Raw genomic sequence first — 26,291 nt, forward strand, 5'->3', positions numbered from 1 at the left:
TTGTAGGTACCTATCTACCAAGAAATTTCAACCTATAGGTACATAAATTTCACGTCATGTATTCGTGATTCCCAGCGTAGATAATAATTGGTAGAGTTCGGAATCTATTATTATTATTATATGCGAACACAATAATAACTAACACCAGTAATAATACACTAATACAAGTGTTTAGTAATAATTACAATTTATCAAATTATATAATTAAATAATATATAACAAGTTGTAAGGTGATTTAACGAAGCGATAGTCGATATCGAAATAAAACAAATAATAAATACTTGACGAGGTCGTGAAATAGCAATAATGAAATAGGTACGTCGAATACACGATAACGCGAGACTCGTGATTCCAGAGATCATTACATAATTTCTCATTATCAAATGTTTGCACGTTTCCTTTAATAACTTGATTTCTAAGCGTACGATTTCAACGATTTTTGAAAAAGAACCATCTGCACAATTTTTCTGCTTTTTCCAATTTATTACTAATTAATTGATTCGGTAGATATATAGTTAGGTCCAGTTAAAAAAAAAAAACACCAAAATGTACACTATTTAAATGGGCAATACCTGCTTTGAGATAATGATTTTACACTGTCGTGTTCACATAATATAATAGAATATTATCTATGGTCGTGTTGCCGCTATATTTTTTTTTGCTTAGTTCGCGGTGATAATATTTATACGCGAATACGCAATGTATAGCGGCCATGAACTAAGATATTATATAATATTATATATCTTACCATCTTAGTTCATGATTGCGGCATCATTGTGATACAAGCGTAAGGTAGGTCTATAATAATATGTTAAACGGGTAGGCAATAATATAATATGCAGGACCATCGTCGTATTGTTATTATTATTATTATAGATTATAATGTATCATAAGCGGCCACCGTATGTCCGAATAATATATAATATTGGTATATACAATAAATATTTTTTATTTTTTAACAAAACGACAGAAATTACAATGTACCTATTCAATAGCATAATATTGACCACTCGATTCGTTAATTTTGTTAACTATATGGAATAATAATGGTCAGATCAATCATTTTATTTGAATAAATTATATTCAAACAGTGTATATACATAATAGAGTACAATATGTATATAATTATTGACGGCACCGATGTGTAAGCTGCAGTGGTAACTGCTAATTACCCCCCCCCCCCCCACAAAGATCCCACCGTCATCGAACCAATTTAAATTACCTAGTTATGAATCTTACCATTTTATTTTTAATTAAAACACATAATTGATAAAAACATTTTATTTATAGGTATATCAAATCGATTCATCTTGTTTTTTTAGTGAAATAGTGAATTAAATTATCATGCTATTTGATCCAGACAGTTTTAAATTGTTTATAGTAATTTTTCAATAATACAACAATTACAATCGTTATTACCTGAACCTGAAGAGCTGATTTTTTTTATAATAGGTGTTTAATATTAACGTAGAGCTATAATAATACATTAATACAGACGCACGTCACAGTTGCATTCAATGGTTTTGTATATTATATCACCTTAATTGGCAGTTTAAATAATTCGGCTTACACGGTGTAAAGTATAAATAAAATATTATTATGAAAATAAATCGCTGATAATAAATTATAATAATTGTGGACATCGACGATGTGCGACGGCGTTAGGTGTTACCGCGGTGGGCGGCCTGCCCTACCGTGTAAGCAACCATCAAACATGTTGCACGTCTTAAGACTCACTGATAACTTTTGTTAATTTAATTATTTCATATTTGACTTGAATGTTATTTAATATTTAATATTTGGTTTTATTCAAAAAAACTTTCTTTTCTTCTAGTATAAGCAGTGCTCACATGAACGCTACGCTCTGATTGTTGGGAAAAATGGTATACACACACCGAATACGTACCTACAAAAATAAGAAATTTTAAGGTTTTTTATTACACACAATATTCATACTAATCGTAGTTCGAAACCCCGCACGTGCCTACTTATAACACATACACCCAAACGCTAGTTTATTTTTTCTTCCTCCACGCGGCCGTGAGGCTGAACCGTTTGCACAATACTTACCCCCAATATAACATCGTTTATTAGAAACAAAAACGAATAACGAATACCGTATAATGGTTTCCAGGCCACGTTACACCCCACTTGTCGGAACGTCGCCAAACAAAAGGGAGTCGAAACCTGTCTCATATACGGGACACACGCAAAGCCGCACTGGTGAAAACAAGACAATGCAGCTGCTGACCAAAGGGTGTGTCAAAGGGACTACAATATTGAATCGATTCTTTCAATCTGTTTATCTCTCTCTTTTGGCGTCGAGTTACTTTGTCGGCCAACCATCGCCTTCGGAGTCCCTGAAATAATAGAAAGCGACACATTTGTTATTATTTACATGACAATACCAAACCGTACAATACTATTTAGTCGCTTTACTATACGTATTTAATGATGTGACCGAATAAAATGATAGTACTAGTGTGTTTGTTCCTTTCAGCAATGATGACTCGGGTAAAGGGTTGGAAAGTGTTTTTAAAAAAATATGTTGTAAGCGTGCGCTTTAAACATTTTATATACATTAACGCGTTTTTTAACATTTTAATCGACGTTCAACATATATTATTTATAATTAAAAACGACTTATTAGGTATACTTACTCATTAGTCATTATTATAGTTGTATATAGCCATGTAGGTAATTGAATAGTTTAATTTAGTTCCAATAATTAAGTACATTATTATTGTATATTTTTAAGAATTTGAAATTCTAAATATTTATAATGTTATACACAAAGCATTGTTGAAAATTTAAAAAACAAAATTATTTTTAAAAAAAAGTAATAAGTTATGCAAAAAACAATTGTGAGTATATTTTCAACTGAATCAGAACAGAAACGATAAATGGATCATAATAGAACTATAACCTATCGGTAAACGGACGTTTCCCATTAGGAAGTGGAAGTAGCTGCGTAGGACGGCAAATTCTAGAGTGCTTTATTAAAATACATCTTAAGTATAAAAATAAAAACGAAAAATGGAAAATTAATACTATAATAATGTATAATTAATGTATAATGTATATAATATTTTAATGTAGGTAGGTATAAAATAAAAATATGGTAATATGGTATATTGGTATATCTATTTTGATTAATTATTTAATTTATATAGTGAATAACAAATTTGTAAAAATAACCCACAAGACGTTATGCCTTGTGTATAAAAAAAAGTTTTTGACAATACTAAATTTAACACGTTGAGATCCGTAGTCGGTGCAGAGCCCTCGCCGCCAATAGCCTCTTTAAAAATACGTACGGTTGACTATGCATTATACATATATCTAGTAAAAATGATATAATATTATTCTGATTGGCGATCGACTTAAATCCGGTGAAAAATTAATAAATACCCACACGTAAGTTACACATACTTAATTATTGTGGCGAGTTACTAATTCGACAATCCTATAGCTGTATTGCTGTTATTATGAACTGTTTTGAGTCGATAATAATATTATCATATTATTTTTCATTTGACCAGTCCGGCGGCGTAGCCACGGGGGGGAGGGGGGGCTATAGACCCAGATACGTAAATAACTCCCGACGACGGAAGACAATAATTGTAAATTGCGCGTAAATATACATTTCCGGTATAAAATATTAAAATCCATTATAATATATTAATTTTACGCAGTAAATTGCGCCCTCCAGCGGAAGCTATTTTTAAGTCGTATTATTTTTTTGATAGCAATATTTGGCCGTTTGCGTGTGCCGACGATGTCGACGACGATTACGTTAGGTATAATAATAACAATAACATTATAACCTACTATCATATTATTATATTTTATTTTTTCGAATCGGATATCGATAAGACGCGTCGAAAATATTCCCAACCAGACGACCTCTTCCCCGCCACCGCGAGCGATAACTTGCTCATTACACAGGCCTACCGCCTCGCGGGTTATACTATTTGTCTGAACTCTGTAGTCGTCTCGGGTCCGCCGCCGTTTCCGTTGTCGTCATATCATTTTGGATTTCGATTGCGCATCGACTTACGTTTACGAGCACCGGAGCACTTAATATTATGTAATAATATCACGTCATTATAGGTATGTCAAGGCGCGTTGAGTAATAAATTCATAATTATTGGTGCAAGTTTGCGACGTGGTGCGATTCGGCCGATTTTTAATTAATAATAATTTATTATCGATATCGACAATAATTGAGCGTGGGTGCAACAGTGGATCTGCAATCCAGACTACTACTACTACTACTACTACTACTACTACTACTCGTGTGATTCGACTGATTCGAGTGCCTACACGTAAATATTATAATCTCATTAAATCCATATTATAAAGTTATAACATACGGGCAATATTATTATCTATTTTTATTAATCGTGTACGCAGGTGACATCTGTACGTACGACGGGCGTTTTGGATTTCGTCTTCGTCTCACCCAAGACGTGGTTACGTCCATACCAATTTTGCGGTCCACCGTGGTCAGCGGTAAGTGTCAACGTGGTTTTTGTATTATAATTAATGTCATAGAACTTTTAAGCGCGTGGATAGGACGCGACGGTCTTATCAGCGGGTCTTTATCGAGGGAAATTAAGTATACCTATATAGAAGTGTTTTCGCGGAGGTAACGAAACAAAACGGTTTGCCGACTGTTTACCGATGCCACCCGATATGGCATTTGGATTTTGTCCATCGCCAAAACGAAATTGTATTATAGATGTACTAGGTACCTAGCAGAAACATTAATCTTTAGTAAGCTGTTGAAAAAGTCGTTTGGTGATAGGAGCAAACATTTTAGTAAACTGTTAAATTTGTCGGCAAAACGATTTTTAATAAACTGTTTGCGAAACCGTTTACGTACCTCCGCGAAAACGCTATTTATATCGAGCATCGACTATCCATAGATAACAAAACTTGGATGGTACATCACAGATTAAGGCCACTAAAATAATTTTTTCAGCCGTGAAGTATTTAAAGTATAATATTTTAAGTATAATATGATTATATTATATTATATTAAATATTGACAGTCGATACTCGATATAGGTATACACTTCTTTGGCCTTGATAGGAAATATTGACCACCGCTCATAAGACGTTATGTCCTATTCATGTTTGTATTATATATGCGACTGTCACTATATTATGTATAAAAAAATCATATCATACAAAAATGTAAACAAGCCATGCACCTTATACTTAAACAGCCTAAAATTATCGAAAAAAAAATCCATAAAGCAAATAGTAATAGCTTATAAGTTACCTAGTAGGTACCTATATTATAAAACGTAAATAAAAAAAAAAAGCAATTCTTGTGCAAACAAAAATACGGACATAATAAACGCGATTACGATGTATTACCGACTGACCAATTAGTATTGTTACTGCAGTACAGACCATACAGGTTTGAGGACGTTGATGCATAACAGCTGTTAGCGTTTATCTTGACAGATAAAGACGTTACCTATCGACGTATCGAAATCATAAAATTATAACGGTACGATTGACAAATAATAAAATTACAAATGGTCGGAAAAACGTTTCTCGAGCTTGCAGAAGTTTTGTTGGAAATAAATAATAAAAATTATAAGTAGGTACCTACCACTATATTGATAATTATAATATCATATCTTGTAGTCAATCAGTCAGTTAAAATTTACTCGGTTCGTTTGCGGATAATATAAATATAAATTTCTGTAAAATATTTGACGCATTATTACCTGCGTTCATTGTTGGCAAAATTTACAATCGCTCGTCGGGAGAGACTTTGAGACTGCGTCTCCCCTTAAAAAAAAACCCGACCACTTGTAAAATATTTATTATAGTTATATATGTATAGAAGTATTTTTAACCGAATTGAAAATATAATATAACCTACATCGTTTTCTTTGTTATTGAAGTCCACAAAATCTAAAACCTATAAATAGTTATTTCGGAAAAAATATTATTTTGGTAATTTGGACGACGGTCGCGGATTCAGCGAAAAAGCCACCCGACAGTTTCAATCATAACGTCATTATCGGTGGATGGTCGGAGGAGGCGGGGAGATTTAGCCGCGTATTATACAATATTATGATATGCCGTGCCATATGATATTGTAGAAGGCAATTATTAAAGTCTCTTCAGAATATATTTGCTGACGAATTCGCCCGTCGTCGTAACCAGAAATATTTAATCTTTATACTCAAAATTTATTTATTTTTTTTAATATTATCATTGATTAGATTAATTTAAACATATTCGTAAATATATAATTTCACCCAAAAACGTTTATAATTAATAACATATTATAATAATTATTTTATTAAAAGCATACTTCCAATTACATATTATTCGCAAAAAATGAAAATAATTCACTTCGCGTCACATATAAAAAAATAAATATCTGACGAGAAAGATTAGTCGCTACGATTTTGTAAAATTGATTATAATTGTAGAATTGTGATTATTATAGTCTCCCCAGGATATTTACTCGCGAGCCAATACTGATTGCCCGTCGTCATAAGCAGAAGTTATACCTAAAATTAATTTTTTTTTATATTATTGTTTAAATTAATTTAAACATGGTCTTAAATATATGTATAATATTACCCAAAAACGTTTATAATTAATAATATATAATAGGTAAATTATTTTATTAAACTTTGTATACTTCCTATTACATATTATTCATACAAAATTAGATTTTATCATGTGGTATACATACCGAAAAAAATCCTGCAAACTAATGTAGGTAACTAATTAGTGAAGTACCTAAAATATGGTTAGAAGAACATTTATTCTCAAATAGTTTTCGATCAATTTCAATCGTATTATTCGTTTTCCGTTTCGACTTCTATTTTTGGAATAGAAAAGCTTACGGTTTCGTTGTTTAGATCGTTTCTTAATTTGATTTCCCAGTGTATAGTTCGCGATAACAATAATACCTATTCTCTTACTGGAATTCAGATTTAATAGCATCTGTTGGTTAGTTATTTTTTCATACAATTTGTTTTTATCCAATGCGATTAGTTAATAACGCTTTCTTCTGTGCAAAAGTCATGGGCTTCCCTTTTTATTTTTTTTGGCAATTTTAAATCGTACTAAGTTTAATTTTTATAAAACGAAATGTATAAAATGTAAAAAGATCCAACTAGGATGGTTTTTATTTACCATTGGACGACCGAGTACCAAGATAATTTCGACAATTTATATGTTTTATTATTTACCCTGTCGGTCATAATAATTGCGGCAGCCAATTTATTGTTATCAGCCGTATTATAGGTACACTGTTTTCTCATGGAATATAGTTAACAATTTTATTAAGTGGTAACATTTCGATGGGCAAAAACTTGATCAAAAGTTACATATTCAAATATTATTTGAGAATATAGGATAATACATCGAAATATAATGATCGAAAAATTATTAATTTAATTTTACTACCCAATGATTAAAATAAGAAGTTTTATACTAACTTATTAATTTTAATAAATAAAACATTATTTCATTGGCGCAACTGGCAGTGAGGTGCACAGGGTACTTTTGCACCCCCCAAAAAAATAAAAGTATTTATATATTATATTTTTAAGTAAAAAATATTTTACACTTTATACTTATATTATAGTATTATACTAAATAGTGTATAATGAGGATTATAATATTACAATAGGTAGGTACTTCCGTATTATTTTCCCAGCTACAAGTTATAGCTTATAACTTAATTTTACGATATAATATTTTTATTCTTATTTAATGTTGTATAGAACATAATGTAATATTAATAGAAATCGATCGTATTATCATAATATTTTCTTTTCTTTTCCCGTGTCACTGCTCCCTACTGCAAACATATACAGTATATGAATAAGTATATGATAATAATTAATAATAAACTCGCGTCACAGATCTACGTGGCTAATGGCTATTATACTTATTTGTGTAACAATAATCATAATAATATTATATTATAAATGGACGAAATAACTTTGAACACAGGGTAACGACACTTTACTTTATCTACGCAGGCAGAATGCAAGCCTGTCTATTTTATGAAAACGAAATATTTCAATCTTTATGTTACTATGAATATTTTATAATAATTTTTAATAAATAATAATACCTATACGTATAGCGTATTTATAAGAAAACAAAAAAATACTATACTCCAAGAAAGTAACGATAGAGGCATTCCGGTTTCAAGCTATTCTACTACTAGTTTAAATCGGCCAGAGTTAAGTAGTTAAGTAGCACTCAACTGAATATAACAGTCAAACTTAATAGGTATACTATAACTCAAGTCTAAAAACTCTTTGAAGTTATTAATACAATTTTATATGCAAATAATGGTTTATAATTTCTTTATTTATTTACATGTTTTTAACATTATGGAATCCAAAGTAGGTAAAGGTATAACCTAAAGTACTTATATGTTTTATGTAAACTTGTCATACGGTTATATGACTTATGACATAATATAAATATTACAATAGGGGGACGAGGTGGCCGAGTGGTCTAACGCGACGGATTCGGCACAGCCGGTCCGAGTTCGATCCTCGACCACTGGGCGGCATTTTTCTCCGTGCAAGTCACGGTGTCCGGAGAACAAGTGCCGCCATCCCCCCATCCCGGGGCACGGCAGAAACCTACGGGTGCCCCATTAGAAATTCTGCCAAACACAACACACACGTGTACCAACCTATCCAATATAAAACCTACCAAACCTACCCAATATAAAACCTACAGTGCCCTCCCCACACCCAATGGCCTATGTTGCCGCGGGTTACCCAATAAAAAAAAAAAAAAAAAAATATTACAATAATAATATTAAAACATAATATAAATGTGGTATAAGCACATTAATATATTTTATGTTTATTGCAATCAAACAAAAAAAGAGAGGACTTTTTGGACTAGGTATCTAAATAGCAACATATATACATGTTGGTATTGCCTATTAAAATAAAAATCAATAAATTAAATTTATTATGTTAGAATTATTTATTTTATTATGATGGTTGAATCAAATTTATGCACAAGTACCATATTTCTAAATATCAACATTAGACATAAACTTTAATGGAGGGGCAAAATCAAATTTTGGGGGGGACTTGCCCACCCTTGTGCCAGTGTAGCACCGCCCTTGCTATGAGTAAAATTATATAAGTATATTTTTAATAAGATTTTAACCATTTTTAAAATTGTATCTATTTTATACAAGAGACATAAATAAGAAAAGACCAGTATTTTTTTCTTAATTATAATTTTCAGTTCGATAAATCAAATAAGTTTGTTCAACATTTTTAAATGTTCATAGGTACCTACATTGTATAATTTTGTCAATTGTTTTGTTCTGTGATTCTTGAATGAAAAGTTCCTATGTACTATTTACTCACAGAATACCACATATTTTGGATATAAAAATAAAAAACAAGGAATATGAAAATATTATTGATGATTGATCACTGGTGAGTGTTTTAATGATATTTAAATAATATAATTGTATACACTTACCTGTATTCCAAATACTTTCCTCGTTCTGCTCATCAATTATAAATGCCTCATTGTCAAACATTATTGTAGTTTAATATGAAATACATAAATACTAAATGAATAGCAAATTAAATGACGAGCTCTGCAGGTCATACCAATGTCAACTTTTTGAATGAACAAAAATTGGAAAAAACGCGCCTATGGAGCGTTAAAATCGTTTCGTGTGAATATTAACATTTGAAATAACTGTTTAATTTTAGAGTTTGAACGCGACCGAACGCGCTAAAATTAAACCTGCGCGATTTATCGCGTACATTTGCGATCCGAACGCGTCTGTTATTCCCCGTTTGAATATCAACATCAAAATACACGTGTACCATTTCGGGCGATTATTTGCCGCAATTCGAATCGCATTCGAATCGCTCCGTGTGTAACCAGCTTAATGGTATAATATAGTATTAGGTATACACATTGGCGCAAATAGGGGCTTGTGGGACTTAGTCCCCCCAAATGTCGGTCAAGTCCCCCCAGTTCAAAATCTAGTAATTAGTACTAATTTTTATATTCTGTGGTACTAAGCAATATGGCCTATGGGGAGGGGGGCTTGAGTCCCCCCCAAAAATTTAGTCAATTTGCGCCTATGGGTATACAGTACATTCATATCGTCTTTTGAGTTTTGACCTGTTAATCTGGAAATAAAATTTATGATAAAATAAAATAAAAATGGTTTTCTGTTTTCCGCGGTTGCAGACCGTCGCGGTCATTGCGAACACACACACAATGATAATAATGATAATAATATTATCGAATGCCGATATCGGTGTCGGAATCGAGCGAACCGCATAAACATTGTTTACAATAGTTTCATCGCACACTTGGTCAGCTACGATAAAAATGTAGCATTGAAAATCGACCGATATCGTCGAAGCTGTCTGGCTTTAAAATTCCGTTAATCCCAGTGGCTATGTTATTTCAGATTGCTATCCAGTGACTTATGAACTTTTGATAAGTAGTTTTTATGTTATAACACTATTTGGATGGTTATTACTCATATTATTGTCTGTTTACGTATCTAATTAAAAAAAATCTTTTTAAATGTGATGTTTATGTAGATGATGTTGTAATATTAATATATAATTAATAGACAAACGTGTGCGGGATAAAAGTTTGATAAAAGACCAAATTACAAAAAAAAAATTTGTGTAGTTTAGTGTAATTTGTGTAAGTAATTTTATTTTTAGAATATAACTTGAAATACATATTATACATAATAGTTTACCAATAATATTATAAGTATAATAATATTATTTTCGTCAAGCTTTACTATGATAATCAAAATAAAATAGAAATAATAAGTCATTATAAAAATCGGTTAACTGAATAATTGAATGAATAAAAACATAAACGTCTATAATAAAATAATATAAAACAATAATTGCATGCACGACAATGTTGACGTCAACAAACGAAAATATTTAAGGCGGTCGTGTTTGTAATAATATGTTCGCTAACCCGCTAGTGCGTCATATTTTCTGCTCTTAAATATACTAAAAAAATAAGACAACGAAGAATATTTTTATGGGATTTGATATTATTAACGTTAACATTTTTATTCACATTCCAATGAATTGTGTTACAGACGTTGCAGTCCACATCTTTCAGTATACCTAGGTTAGGTTAGGTACCTGTGGAAGTGTGGAAAGTATGAATTAATTAATTTATATAAATGTACATGTACAACTAGTATGCAGTTTTTGGTACATGTAAATACTAAATAGACGATGCGCAAACGAAATATATTTTTCCCATACGAGTATCGACTTATTGCGCCGAAAACAATTAAGTCTTAGTAACTAATATTAATAATAATAATTAATAAACATACTTACGTAAATAATAAATTTTTAATTTACTACGAAGAGTTCTAATCAATCATCACTTGTATGCATCGACTAAAAATTTTTCCGGTCACTATAGATATTAATTTATTCGATTCCTTTATGGACAAAATAATATGTAACGTGGTCGGGGAAACGACCAGGTAAATATAAGATATCCATGGATCGTCATGGATATAATCAGGGGCGGTTCGTCAGGGGAGACTTTGAGACTGCGTCTCCCATTAAAAAAAAACCAGCTACTTGTAAATATTATGTAATAATTAATTTAAAATTAAAACGTATAGAAGTATTTTTATCTGAATTTAAAATATTATAATATTGTTTTCTATGTTTATTATTATTGATGTCCACAAAACCTACAAATAGTAATTTCAATAGAAAATTATCATTCAGCTGCCGCTCGACGGTTTCAATCATAACAATATTATGTAATGTTTATGCTGGATGGACGGAGGGGGCCGCGGAGAATAACCAGCGTATTGACCCTATTGAACCGCTATTGAACGCTAATATTCAAGACAATACCATTATGATGCCGTGCCTTTGTTAGCCTATTGTACCATAACTGTAGTACTGTACGTCTGTACGCCGTCATCATTTATTATTGTAGACATTTTTAGAAGCTAATTAAAGTATGAATATTTACTCACGAGCAGCTACTGGATATAATTACCGAAGCCAGGGCCCAGGTATATAGATATCACAACTCCATTTATAACCACATGTTTAATTTCGTTTCAGTTATTATTAAGTATTATTGTCTACTAAACACTTACAAAATATAATAATACTCGCAAATATGTAAATAACGTCCTATCGTACGATAATATATGTGTAGTCATACAGAGTTCAGTATGTGTAGTGCGTTGAAGTCTAAGGCGCACAGCGAAGTAACTTATTTATATAATATGGTGTGTGTTGGCCATATAGGCCTTACAATTATGTGTGTGCAAATATTATTGTTTCGGTCAGTAGTTGTTTGTACATAATGTAGAGTTCGTATCATACTATCATATAATAATATGTACATAGGTGTCATGTTACATATTTATTTTTATAATTGTTACGAATATCGAAACGTAATGACATAAGTAGGTAGGTAGGTAGGTAGGTAGGTAGGTAGGTAGGTAGGTAGGTAGGTAGGTAGGTAGGTAGGTAGGTAGGTAGGTAGGTAGGTAGGTAGAGGTATCTAATAAACGGATATTATACTCATAGAAAAATAATACGAATTATAATAATAATATTAATAATTTATAATCATGACAACCAATAAACGTTCGATTTTAATTTTGACTTTTATAGATACCTAATTAGGTATCCAAAATTCAATGGAATAAATTTATATTCTATATTATACTCTATTATTTTTAATTTTCTATGTTCAAACAAGAGACTTTTCTAGAGAAATACGCGTCACATACGTAAGTCGTATACAAATATATAAATATTATAACAAAATCTACCCATCTAAAATACGGCCACGTGTAGTTTTTTTAGAAACGGCGAAGACAGTCTATTGTTTATAGTTTATACGAATTTTAATGGGACCCTTTTTCGACCCATGCCAATTAATTCTACACTAACTATAATAATAAATTATATATCAGGGGTGGCCAAAATTGTTTCGATTACGTTCTACGGAGAGTATGTTTTTCATGTTTCCATATTTTAGGTATGCGCGCATGTAGGTACATAATATTTTGCTATTTTGCTATTTCATATAAAAATATGACAACGAATCATATTTTAATGATAACTATAGGTTTTGAATTTTTGATATACATTTTTATATATTTATAAATCTCAAAGAAGATAACGTCCTGCCCTCATCTGTCTCGTCACCGCCACTGAATATACGAAAATTGTTATTGTAAATATTATAATCGTTTTATTCACTAATCTACGTGTGGATATTATAAATTATTTTTTTTATTTAATTTTTCAATTAAATTATTGTTAACAAAAGATAATATTTAGGTATGTATTTAATTTACTATTAAGAGTTCTAATTAATCGATACTTGCAGTATACATAATTTCGACTATACACTTTCTCCGGGCACTAAATACTAATTTCCATTTAAATAAACTGAAATAACAATATTGAACTGTAAATGTACCTATATAAACAAATATTATAATACGCATTGCATGATAATATAAAATATTATACAATTATGACTTATGATTATAGACGTGCGTTGGAGTTTGAACTTTAATTAAAAATTAAAACTAATTTATTTACATTCTATTGTGATAGGGGTATTATTTACATTTCCAAAAACTAGATTCTTCTAGAAGAAATACGTATAATACACGTAGGCCGTAAATAATGTTCCATTAACATTTCCACCACGGACGGGACACACCCCGGTGAGGATGCCTGATAAACGTTTTACACGAATTTTAATGGCAACCTGTTTCAGCCGGTGTCATTTCGATTCTACAGTCACTACAATAAGAAAAAATATATTATAGCAGGGGTGGCGAGCATTTTAGATTCTGAGCGGAGCGATGAATGTATTTATTTTATAATGGTGTGGGGTTTTTTTTTATTTTAATTATTTTTTTGTGTCTGACTTCTCAGTTTTTTTTTCTATAAATGTAGGTAAACAAAATGTTATTCGTTGGATTAAAAAACTTGAAAATGTAATACAATAAGGCTCCTAATATGTGTTAACATTGTTAAAATGACTGTTGAAATATATTAAAACTACGTGGTCCTAATATTTTTTTTTATAAGCAATTAAAGTTTGAATCTTGACAAATTACGTAAAAAATTAGAAAATGTCCAAATTATTTTGAGTAAGAAATTCATAACAATTATTAGATTAAATCTAAGATTTGAAAATTTAATTCAAGTTTCCTCATAAGTTTGTCTACCTTTATTGAAAAAAAATGTCTACCTAAAATTCATATTAAATTTTTAAAGAATTCGAATTTTAATAAGTAAATAAATTACTCAATATACAATAATATCATCAAATATACCATAGGCTGACTGTCTTCGCTCAGAATTGTTTTTCGTATACAAATATACAATGATATTATATCATTGAATTCAGATTTAATATTATCCATTATACATTGACCCACTTGTAATCTATTGTACAACAGAGCGAAACCCACTTTCCCAGCTTTTTTAAAATTATGTTCTGTATACTGTGAATATATTTTTTCTGTAAGTCGAAAAAAAATCATTTTTTTATTTTTAAGTACTAGCTCTTAAAGTTTACAACTAGCTCGTCTTCCATATTATAATATTAAAATATTATAAAGATTTGTGTAGATATTATAAAATCTCGGCCCTTAACGAGTTCACACGGATTTTATAATGGGAACCTGTCACAGCCGGTATCAATTTTATACAATAACTACAATAATATATTATATAAGAATCGTGGACATTTCCCCCCTCCTGACTTTTTCCCACCGACTGACTGTATTCGATCAAGTAGGACATTTCCCCCCAATTTTTTTTTAAAGCTTACTATTTAATATGAAATTATATTTTTTGTCTATTGTCTAATATGTACTTTCAAATATTTTCATAAATATAATAAATTAACTATAGATGTATATTTTTGATGAACTGAACTACTTAAATCAAATTCAAAAGCAATTATTAAATTGTTAAATATCCAAACTGGTACATTTTAACAAAAAAAAAAGAAATGTGAACAAAAGCTAAAAAATATGTGTTGAGAAATAACAAAATAATCAGTAATCAAATGTTTTTTACAAAATGTATCATTTTTATGTCAGGATAATAATGTCATAATAATAAACATATACTTGCATATTAAATAATAACGTTCAAATGGAAAGTTGTATTATATTAAATGCGTGTTTCACCATTAAATTTCAAAAATAATTTAAAAATAAACTAACATTGCATACTGTTGGCGTTTACTTTTTGCGTAATCGCATGTGGTTGTCTATTTTATCATATTATAATTATCTTGAGAATAAATAATTTTTCGAACACGGACGCGTTCTTGTGCAACCGAGCTTCATCGGATATCTTAAAAGCTGAGCGACGGTCGCAGAATGTTTTCTAGACGGCCTACCCCTCGTCCGTCACGTCCAGCGACAGCCTGTCTACCGTCGGGTATTCACTGTTCAGCTGTTACAAGCTGTACCACCTGTTATCATCGTTCAGATCTATAAAACGAACACCGAGTCCCGTTGTCGCCTAATATTTGTTCTATCACTTTCATGTGGTCTGGGGATGTTATTCCTAGGGTAGGTTTTTTTCCGGAGTTGTTCGTCGGCAGGTGTTTTTTCCCTGTGATTCTTATTTCGCAATTCATATAACCGTATACCATAATGCTCCTATTATATGTATGCCATAATAATTCCTAACTATAAGGTTGGTAAGTCGGTTTACTCTAAAATATTCCAAGGTTGACAATTTGGCCACCCCTGCTATATATAATATAGTCGGCCGCCGCTATATAACACTACAACATTATATTCTAAGAAACTTCTTCGGACTCTAAAATAACCGTTGTTATAACAAAAAGTATCGGTTCGAGATACCGCCACGGGTCGTCTTCTATAGAAACTGTCGATGGCATATATTCGTGTACACGACAATACAATTAATGGCAACCCTCTTTTTCGACCCATGTCAACTCGACGCATAGTGCAATATAATACACTTCGCGCCGACGCCCAACGTATATAATATAATTCTGGGATTCAAAGAGTGACGGCGGGGTGTAAGAGTGGTGGTGGTGGCGGTGGTGGCGGCTTACTGCCGAATACAAAAAAAACCAGTTTTCCTTTAAAATGAACATAAATAATAGTTTTACTGACTCAGTGGGTAGGTGAAACGGTGTAATATTAATATTATTATCGTATATACACACATCTATATAGTATTGTGCGTGTAATAAACGTTCGGCACGATTTCAAGGCCGATCGAGACGGCGTCCGCCCCGTCGTCCGGTGGATGAATTTTATACACACAGCGATATTATCGTGTGGTGAGGGTGAAATGTATGGGTCACTGGCAACTCCAGTTCGGCAGTCGCCTCATTGTGTTTTTCGCCGTACATACAAAAAGATCTCACATGTATACACGGTAGTGACGCATCCAGCGAGTACAACAGGTTAGTGGTGAGTACCTAATGCCGAATTAAAACATACTTTTACGCATATTGCGTTATATCATAAGGTCTGCGAGTTGTAGAAAAACGCATTGTTTTTAGCTATTAATTCAAAACATACCTCAACACAAAATTTGCCACTAAACACATAACTTATTAGGCAGGAGGCGTGATTTATTTTATTATAGCGCAGTCATATCTTTGTTTTGCGTTCCGGTTTCGACGAAAACACTTAATAATACATTATTTTCAACTATAATTATTGTTAAGTATTTAAAAATATTTTATCGTAGGTTATAATTAAATTAATTTAATGACTGAATAATTTCTCTATTAAAATACTTATGAAATGTTTCTAAAGTATGGGCCTAATTGTTTTTGACGTCTACTATTTAATAATATTAGGTAACTACTATCATAGACGTCTAATATATTTTATTGTACAATTTACAGTTTAAATTACCTTCCACTTCATCTATTCCGGCTGTGAGGCATCGAAAGAATAATTCATCTATTCCGGCTGTTAAGCATCGAAAGAAAAACTGATATCGTAGACTCTGCAGCACTTACCGTAAGTTTAACATAATTTTAAGCATTGACGTTTACACAATTTCACCAAACGTATGCCTACTATGCCTGGATAACAATAATTATTCAATTATGATTGGATAGTTTTTAGAACGAAATATTTAATCGTAGGTACACATATTCTTACGATATAACAATATTATCTATTATGAATAAACTACTTTTATATTGCTTTCATAATTTATAAGTAAGTTATAAAAGCAGTGTAAAATAAATATTAATTGCCCGCATTGTACTAATAAAAATAATAATCCATCGTATTGGTTACAATTAAACGATGTTTTAACTTTTTGATTTAACCAATAAGATATTTCGGTTCCAATACTTGGCTCTTAAAACCGATATTATTAAAAATGCTACCTAATTTTAGTTATATTTTATAATAAAGATACCTGCCTACTATCACATGTGTCAAATATTTATTGCCCAATTTTTAGTCTTAATTACCACATAACTTATGTCTATTTGTGGCTGATAAGCACCGGCAGAATAACTGTCACTCGTCAAAAGACGCACTACAAAGTTTCGTTAAATTTCTTACTTAATATGTAAGTAGGTAGGTATTGCTTTATTTTAGACATTGATTATTATACAGTTTCACTGAATGTACCTATAAATAACATTTATTCAATTATGATCGGGTAGTTTTTAGAATAAAATATTTTATCGTCACATATTTATAAAATATTATTATCGTATGAATTAATTAATTTTAAATTTCAGTCATAACCTCCAAGTTAGTAATAACAACAATGTAATATAAGACGTTCATTTACGAAGTGTTAGTTTTTGTCCACGTTATGAATAAACCGTCTTATTATTCAAACTAAAATTATGTTTTAAGTTTTTGGTTTAATAGAAATAACTAATAAGATATTTTGACTCCGATTAAAATACTGCATGAAAATATTACCAATATGTTTGATTAAAACTACCAACAAAATATAATATTCAATTAAGTCTTGTAACTCTATGTGAAAATGTCTCTGGTGATCTATGACACCTAATTCTAAAAATAAAATAAAACGTCAGGTCTCTTGCCAATAGATTTGCAGTTACGGTTAGGCATACCTCGTTTGTCTTCCTTAGTTTTGATTCGACTTCAATAAAATAATAGATAGGTCATAGATATTATGTAACAGATTTGAATCTAATCGGATTTTTCGTAATTAATTTACCATGCAAATGTATAAAAGTATCGAGGCGGCGAGACCTACTTATAAATAAATTGCATTATTATATAAAATAATATGACTAACGTAAAAAATTTTCACAATCACATTTTAGAATCGTTTGTATTGTTTGTAATATTATTGTATCGGTATATTACGATAAAAATAGATAAATTTCGAATAATCTGTTTTTAAACCTATTTTACTATGGGGTGGTTTGACACACTAAACATTCCTCGCTATCTCCAATGGATGACATTGGACAACCCTTTTTCTAGACACTGCGTAATAGCCGGTGGTGCGGGAAGTCGACGTTCCGAACAGTTAATATTTACTGCTGATAATATCTATCGATTTAGTGAACCCTTATTTCGACGGTTATAAAATATAATAGTATTGTGGTGTAAAATAATTATCTAATATATATTACGGATGTTTTCAACGGTCATGGTGTGGCGTAATTAGAACTTGTAATGTCCATGGTAAAAATATAATCAAACGGGTCTTCTGTTATACAAATTTAGGGATTCCCTGCATCATTATCATAGATTTTATTCGTAAATGTTCCGATTAGAATTTATTATGGACTAATATGGTTCGTGATTAGAATTTAAATATTTTGATTATTTTTTCATATTTTCTTTTTTAAACGTTGGAAGTTGAGACGATGTCAAATATTAATTCGATTTCATAATTATTATGTTATCGCCAATATTTCATAATCGCCATAGATAGGTAGTATACAGCACCTGGTACCTGATACAGTGAAACCTAGTAGATACATAATATAATAGATTTCCAACTCGTGTTAATAGTTGAGGTCAAATCCTACCATTTTCGTGAGAATTATGGGTTTTGTACTGGTATTTTAATAGAATTAAATATAAATACAAACTTTTTAAATTAAAATATCGAAAATCAAAAACTAGTTACATGCATGAATTTTTTTCAAATTTAGATTCGTATTTGCACTTTGCGATGATTTATTTATATTAAGAGTTAATATCGTGGATTTATTTTCTGTATTGAGCTAGGCATATTTAAAAATATCCACATATGACCCTGAGAAAAAATTTTGCGCTCGCTAAACAGTACAACCTACAACCCGTATTTTGAATTATAATCGATTAACACAGCCGCATAAACGTATGATTTTCAAACCTGATTTGGACACTGTAAAATAATATTTTTCTAAAAATGATCTACCGTCTACATTTTTAGCAAAAGCATACCTAACTTAACCTAACCGTTCCTCAATTGTAAGTATTTATTACAATATCGCCAACGTAGACTATCTAACACCTTATATTATAATTTTACCATTTTAATTTTTATATCTACCTACGAATACGTGGAAGATCGACATTCGCGAGTGTCACTTACGCAACATTTTTTTACCATGTGCACGACTGTAAAACAGTCCTTAAAAAGGAAATTTATTATCGATATCAACAATATTATTGAATTGTAGTATTAGTTATTGTTGAATTTTTCATTTAAATTTATTTTGTGTTAATTTTAAATTAATTTGTACATATAAATGTTCATTTTTATATAAATCGTATTAAGTACATTTTAATTGTTTTTAATATATATATATATATATTTAATATCTTAATAAAATAATTTCGATTTTTATATAACTTTTGGTTTCAAAGAAGATTTTTAACGATTTCTAACGATTTGTATTGATATTTAAAATTTATTTTGAAATTATGAAGTCCTGCATTTGGGTATTATTTTTGGATATTTATTTATACAATTGTTTTATTTAATTTTGTGGTTACAATCTTAAACGTGGTATTTCAATTTTCCCCAAAATCGATTATATTATTCATATTAATAAATGCTACCCGTGTTTTAAAACGACATTTAACTCAAAACGTATTACTGTCATATATAGGCAATACGTTTACGATTAAATTTGTTATTCAGATTAATAATTATTAAAACTAAAGTATTTTATTGAACCAATGCGAATTGTGCCTTGAAAAGAAGACAAAATTATCTACTTAAAATGATTAATACATGTCATAAACTTACTATTGCGATATTAATATCAGTAAAAGCCGTGCCAATAATTTGTTACTGATATCAGAATATCAAATAATCAGTTTTTATCAAGTTAAAAGTACGGTGAAGTATTTTGATACTACTATACCTGTATTATTTTAATCTAAATATTTATCTTATTGTTTTTTAAATTTTGTTATAATACATTTTGGAAAAAATATCACTTAAGTAGATCGTTCTTGCTACGAATTTTTCAGTCAAAACGTGCTATTGGATTCCGATAGAATACGCCATACGCACTAAAAACTTTCGCTCAAAATATAGTCTAAAATAAGATTGAGGCTAGGTTTGAATTGAACAAATGAAAAATTTTGGTTCTAAATTGTTCACATGACGAACTGTGGCCTATCCTATGAATTTTTTTAAATTATAATATATATTCATAAGATAATTTTGTTTTGAATTGAAAACAATATTATATTTTATAATAAAACCTACCTAATTTTGTGATACACAATATGATTGTTTTTTTTTTGTTCTGTTTGGTTTCGATAATACAGTGAATTAATAAAAAATAATAAAACAAAAAAATAAATAATTAAAAATCTGTACTGTCTTCTATTATTATTCTCTTTATGGTGACGTTTATATAATTAACTAATAATAACATTTTTTTTCTTCCAAAACATCCAGTGGAACCATGAGGAAGTGCATTGTAAAAAAGAATGACCCTAAAATTGGAGACTACTTCTTGTGCACAAAGTGCAAACATTTCATGTTGTCGACCGTCACGGCAGAATCGCATCGTAAGTGTAACGTCAGACTGTTTCCAACGTAAGTATAAATTAATAATTATTAAATTTGTTTGGCAATAATTAGAAAAACTACTGCATCGTGATGACGGAAACAGAGGTTCTTTAAAAGTTCGAAACGTCTGGTTAATAATTGTTTTAGTTTTATAGGTACTGTGGTTAGCTTGGGTATGGATAAACTGTTATTAGTAACACAGTGTAGGTACTCTCGGTAACTCGAACCTAAATAATTCGACATCTCGAACAAATAAAGTTTCCCTTCAAATAACAATGACACACGGAAACACATATTTTTAATGATCGTTTGAAGTTAAACATTGGATATTCACCCGTAAATTAACGTATTTTCATAGAACGATATTCTTATTTATTGTTGCAATTTAAAAACTAATAATCGTAGATATGAACTTTAAATTGTCACCAAATGTTCATTTGATCATTTTCCATATGTAGTATATTATACAATTGTCTAAATATTATAATTTAAAGTTAAAATTTGGATAAAAATCATCGAAAAGCCAAAAATGTTGATAATTTTATTTAGAAATATAATATAGCTGAAGATTCAAAAAGTTGAACAAGGTTTCTCACATAATTAGTTAATAGTGAAGCGAAAAATCTGAAAATTGTATGAACAGTAAACACAGTTTTTTTTTTAAAACATATTATTTTAACTTCAAATTTGCACAAAATTAGATAACATTTACTCGGAGAATAACGGTTTAAATTTTTTTTTATTGTAATTTAAAAATATCGTTACATATAAAATGGGCCGTCTTCGCTCAGGAACATATTTCGTTAACAATGATTTTATATACATAATTCCATTTAAATTTAACACATCCATTACCCACACAACACCTACTGGTACACCTACAGCAGTTGCGCAAAAATTTTTATATTTAGAAGCTATATAACGTACCCGAAAGTTATAATTTTAGAACTATTTTATCCATATCGATAGATTTAATATTCATTATTTAATACAGCAAACAATTCATTAAGAATTTCAACTCTTATTTACTCTGGAATCATGAAAATGTAAATTATTATAAGATTCCTAATAACAAATATTATGTACTATGATTTTTCTTTCCTAGATTTGAACCAGAAGAAGAATTATACCGTTGCTCAACTTGTGGTCGTTACTTCGACACACTGTACCAATTTCATACACACGATGAGTTACACAAGCATATCGGAAATTATGATCCAACCAAATTTGTAGTTCGAATTGACCACGATAATTTTGTTGTGGATTGAAGTGTTTGATCTTTTTATAAGTTATGTTTTTTTTATATAACTATATAATATTATTTATTTTTATGATTTTACAGTCTGATAACGGTAACTAAAATACATTGTTTACCTCTATTTAACATATTTTTTTTTATATACATTTAACATTTTGTATACCCAAATGTACTTTTGTGTGTTTGCACTAAGTTATTTTATATCTAAAATCCTAAACTATGAAATATGGTAATTTTTTGTGTTCCAAGTTGTTCAGTTTTGTCCTCAAAAAACATAAATATAAATAAATAAAATTATATTTTATCTTTATTTGATATAGTTTGCTTGCTTTTTGAATAGAAACTGCCGAAGTATAAAATCAAAATTGTCACGAAGTCACGATAAGTTTATATATGTACCTATATATATATATATATATACAGTTGACTATGTCAAGCGTACGTGAGTGGCGGCTTGACGTATAATATTGTCGCAGGGCAGTAGTTGCTTGAGGTTTCCTGTGTAGATTCATAATAAAGACTTTAATATTTATTAATATTTTTTCTACGGTGTTTGCCGGTTCTGCGTTCACATTGCACAGACACGGACGGTTAAAACTTTTTTTTCAGATGACTGAGTCGTCCGTATCAATGTGAATCACCTCATAATATAAACTAATAATGTAATATTTTGTCATACCGTTACATTAGGTATGTTGTAAACTTGTAAGTCGTTTTTAAGTAAAAGTACTCAAATACGTATTTTAAATACATTATTCTCACTTAAAATAAAAATGAAAATTGAGAATATTTATAATAATATATTTTTAACTTTAAATTATACTTAACTGTAAATAAAATATTCCGACAAAGAAAAGGGTTGAGTATTTTATAGTTCCACCAAAAGATGAGGTGTATACATATGATATACATATGATGTACGCAGGGGCGGCATTTCAGTTTTTTTAACTTACCTGCATTTTTTTAGTGCATTATTTGAATTTTGATCGTTAAGCCCGGCAACTATAGCCATTAGCTGTTTGTTTTTTTTTTTGTTTATTTGTAGGGAAGGACACTGTTGGTTGGTAAACATCAAAGCATTTTTTTAAGGGCATTTTTAGGGTTTAATAGGGCATTACATTCCCAGCCATAATAATAACGAATAAATACCGGTCGGCACATGCGTGGCGGTCGGGACCGTGGTATCGGAGGCGTCGGTGACTGCAATGGGCGGTGGTAAACTTTGCCGGGTCAACTTTATGTTTACCTGAAGGAAAAATGTGGATTTTTAAACATAGTGGTGCCAGGAAACTCACCTCCTGAAGGAAATGTGTAAACTCTCCCAGGTCAATATTATGTTTACCTGAAGGAAATGTGTAAGCTCTCCCGAGTTGTATTAAATGTTTTTGCTATCCCATGAATTGACTATACTGCAAAGATTGTGATTATCAAGTCCCTAGGATCCATAAAAAACAGGTAAGTATACAGAAGAAGTGGGTTTAATCACAAAAACTGAAATTTGATTCTGTACCATCGGTAAAATAGGTATTTTTCACGTTTATTATAATACAAATAATATGTTTTTTTGTTTATACTGTTAATTTTATTTTACATTATATTATATATAATATATAATATTATAATATAAAATAAAAGTAACAGTAAGTATATAATTATAATATTATTATTTTTTTTTTTTTTTAATTGATCGTTGAGCCCGGCAACTATAGCCATTAGCTGTTTGTTTTTTTTTTTGTTTATTTGTAGGGAAGGACACTGTTGGTTGGTAAACATCTGTGTGTAGTTTTTGGCAGATTTTCAAGTGGGCACCCGTAGGTATCTGCCATGCCCGGGTGGGGGGATGGCGGCACTTGTTCTCCGGACACCGTGACTCGCACGAAGAAAAATGCCGCCCATGACCGAGGATCGAACCCGGGACGCCTTGGTCCGCTCGGCCACTTCGTCCCCCCTTATAATATTATATATAATATATTGTTCCCATTTGTTTAATTTCTGTAGCCACATATTTCTTACTTGCCACTACATTATGCGAAGAAATTGATATTGTCAATGTGGAAGACGTTATTAGTCATACCAATGGAGGCACCATGCTCCCCTAGCTTAGTAGTACTGACTATACTACTTGGGAGAGTTTATACATGGGCCCGTCAGGTAGTACTGGAGTAGACCCGGGAGAGTTTACATGTTCCCGTCAGGTAGTATTGGACTAAACCCGGGAGAGTTTACCATAGGGAAAGTTTACATGTTCCCGTCAGGTAGTATTGGACTAAACCCGGGAGAGTTTACATGTTCCCGTCAGGTAGTATTGGACTAAACCCGGGAGAGTTTACCATATGGAGAGTTTACAATCGCCCACTGCAACAGCTGCTGCTTCGACGATATTGACGGTGGCGAAGGTGAACGGGGAGGCGGCGGCTGCGACGACTATTGACGGTAGCCCTGAACGACGGCGAATGACCGGATTACGTAACAGCCCATAGGCGGAACTACGGTGTGTGCCGTGGCACATGATCGACCGTGGGGGGAGGCAAGTAGGGGCAGTTGCTCCCCCTTGGCTTTTTCTGGGTTGATTATCATATATTATTATTCGATGATTTTAATGTTCCAAGTTAACTAAAAAATGCCCTAACAATTCTAAATGGTGCACTAAATTATTTTTTATTTTAATATTAAAGATATAAATTCTAATATACATTTTAAACTTTTAAATGATTGTATAAAAGTTTTACAGACAGGATTTATCATTTTGAATACTTATTTAATCTGAATATTAACAATTTTAGATTCTGAGCGAAGCGATTAATTACTACATTTAAAATTACTAAAATGTATTATAGCTGTGGTGTACCTACTAATAAAAAAAAACACTCGAAGTTTTACTTATAAAAACTGAAATTCAATTAATGTGTATTAAATGTTATTAATTAATTTTGTTTTACAATAAGGTGTGCCTTGGCAAGGGCGTCTGCAGGAATTTATCAAGGGGAGGGCAAAATATTTTCCTTTTTACATTTTTTGTCTCACTATCCTATTAGTTATAACTTGTAAGTATTTTTGGTGTCATGTTTTCTGTCATAAAGACAAAGAATGTAAAATTATTTATGAATTATACGTAGGTACATATAGTTAGTCAAAACTTAATCTTATAGCATTTATCATTTTAATTAATTGTTACGTAATTTTAAATCAAAATTACATTATTTTTTAATAAATAAAATGTTACCGTTGATTTTATAATTTTAGGTAATTTATAAAATAAAATATTTCTAACTTATACAGAATGATTTTTATTACACTCGATTCAGAGTCGTTGCTTTTTATAGATTATGAGATGTTACCTATTGCACCACAATTCAACACTGCAGTCAACCAAGGTTTTACTTTTTTGATAAAAAAATTAAATGTTTATAGATGGCATACCTACAATAGTTACAACTTTTCAAGTTTGTGGTATCAATGACTTAAAAAAAAATAATGTTTTTATTTTTAATTTAAAAAAGGTGAGTAAGTGGATGTCGCTCTGCTGTACAGTAGGTTACAAGTGGGTCTCTGTAATGGATGGTGTTAAATTTTAATTCAATGATATAATATCATTGTATAAGAAAAACGATTCTGAGCGAAAACGGTCAGTCAGCCTTGATATTACCAAATATATTTGATGATATTATTGTAAATAAAGTAATTTATATATAACCAATTTACGTGGAGCCTTGTTTTAAATTTTCAATCCTGAGCCATAAAAGTTAAACATTTTATATATTTTTAACTACAAAATAATTAATAAATTATAAATTTTATAAATGTTGTCAAAATTTGAACTTTAAATGCTTATAAAAAAAATTGTGCCTATGTATTTTTAATATTTTTCTTCTGCTATTAGAACGATATATCAGGAGCCTTATATTAAATATTCACGCTTTTTTCCCCGACAAATAAAATTT

General features: G+C 30.5%; 1 long non-coding RNA gene across 1 annotated transcript; it reads left to right on the forward strand.

Moving 5' to 3' along the window:
• The first annotated feature begins 3,960 nt into the window (after nucleotides 1-3,960).
• Nucleotides 3,961-17,083, forward strand: LOC132935860 (uncharacterized). Its single transcript, XR_009663353.1, has 3 exons — nucleotides 3,961-4,328; nucleotides 4,417-4,515; nucleotides 16,966-17,083. It is a non-coding gene; the product is annotated as an uncharacterized LOC132935860 (long non-coding RNA).
• The last annotated feature ends 9,208 nt before the right edge of the window (nucleotides 17,084-26,291 follow it).

Source organism: Metopolophium dirhodum, chromosome 1, assembly GCF_019925205.1.
Source record: "Metopolophium dirhodum isolate CAU chromosome 1, ASM1992520v1, whole genome shotgun sequence".
Classification (NCBI taxonomy): Eukaryota; Metazoa; Arthropoda; class Insecta; order Hemiptera; family Aphididae; genus Metopolophium; species Metopolophium dirhodum.